Here is a 1,353-nt window from a genome sequence, read left to right as displayed (position 1 = left end):
CCCTCATTCAACAAATGAGGAAACTGAGGCCCATTGATGTTCAATGACTTGTCCAAGGTTATACAAGTAGTTAGATGGCAGAGTTAAGATTGAAATCTAGGTTCTTTGATTCCAAAATTATTGCTGTTTCTACCATTCCACACTGTTTCACAAGTTCTTTGCAACATGCAACATGGCAGCTGGCTGAAAACCTGTGTGATTTCAGGCAAGTCCCTTTTCCTGCTTGGGCATCACTTTTGTTATTCTTAGAACAAGGAGTTGGATTAGATAATTTGTAAGGTCCTTTTCCATTCTAAATCTGTAATCCTATGATTCACAGGCCACGATGGATTAGTTAGTTGCCGAGAAGGACTCTTAGGGATAGGATCTGTAAGAATTTTTTGTTCATTTGTTTGCTTCTTATTTATTTGTTTCTAATGGGATCAAAAAAGATACTGAGGATGAGGCCTGATCAGGCACTCAGGTCAAATCTTCTACAGCTTAGCAATAGGGACTGCACCATTTTAATATGACCTGGCTTTGGAAGGTACTTTGTTTGTTACCTGGAAAGAGTCATCTCACAAGAAGGAACCTCAGAGATCATCAGAAGTGGTAGCATGTTATAATGAAAAGAGTACCATCTCTAGAGTTAGAAGACTTAGGTCCAAAGACTATCTCCATTGATGACAACTTTGAGCCTTGGGAGCAACTCATTTGACTTGGGTTATTGTTAAAAGACCTTGGGCAAGTCATTTAATCTTTGTTTCCTTACCGGTAAAATGAAGAGGTTAGATGTGAGATCCATTTTAGATCTATGTGCCCTCATTTTATAGATGAGAAGACTTGAGTCTCAGAGAAGGTAAGGGACTTGACCAATATCACAGAGGTAACAAGGTGCAGAATTGAGAAATGAACTCAAGTCCTCTGTCTCCAAACCCAGCACTCATCAATAGACCATGTGGCCATCCAGCAATTTGACATAAAAGACAGGCTGAGTGGTGAGGAGGGGGAAATGAGCAAATACCCATAAGTTGTGAGGGGAAAAACAGGAGCTAAAGTGAATATTATTAGCATGACCTTTTCCCTCCCAAAGGTACCTGGGGAAGAGCTAGCTCTCTGGGCCAAAGTAAAATACAGACCAGGGACACTGTACTATGTCCTCCTGGCAAAAAAAAAAATCCTCCTTTCAAGATGCAACTGGAGGAGACCATCAGTCCACCTCCCTTGATCTCTTACTGCTGCAAGAAGGACTCACCTTTGGGGAGATGCCCAGGCCGGTCCCCTCTCAAACATCTGTTCCAATCCTCCTTTCACCTCAGGCCTCCTTGTGTATCAGCAATGCCATATTCACAATGCCTATAGAGATTACAAATA

The sequence above is a fragment of the Petaurus breviceps genome, unplaced genomic scaffold (genome assembly GCF_028583685.1).
Source record: "Petaurus breviceps papuanus isolate PSGF00001 unplaced genomic scaffold, PetGlider_PUasm1.0 140, whole genome shotgun sequence".
NCBI lineage: Eukaryota > Metazoa > Chordata > Mammalia > Diprotodontia > Petauridae > Petaurus > Petaurus breviceps.
This window is presented reverse-complemented; position numbering follows the sequence as displayed.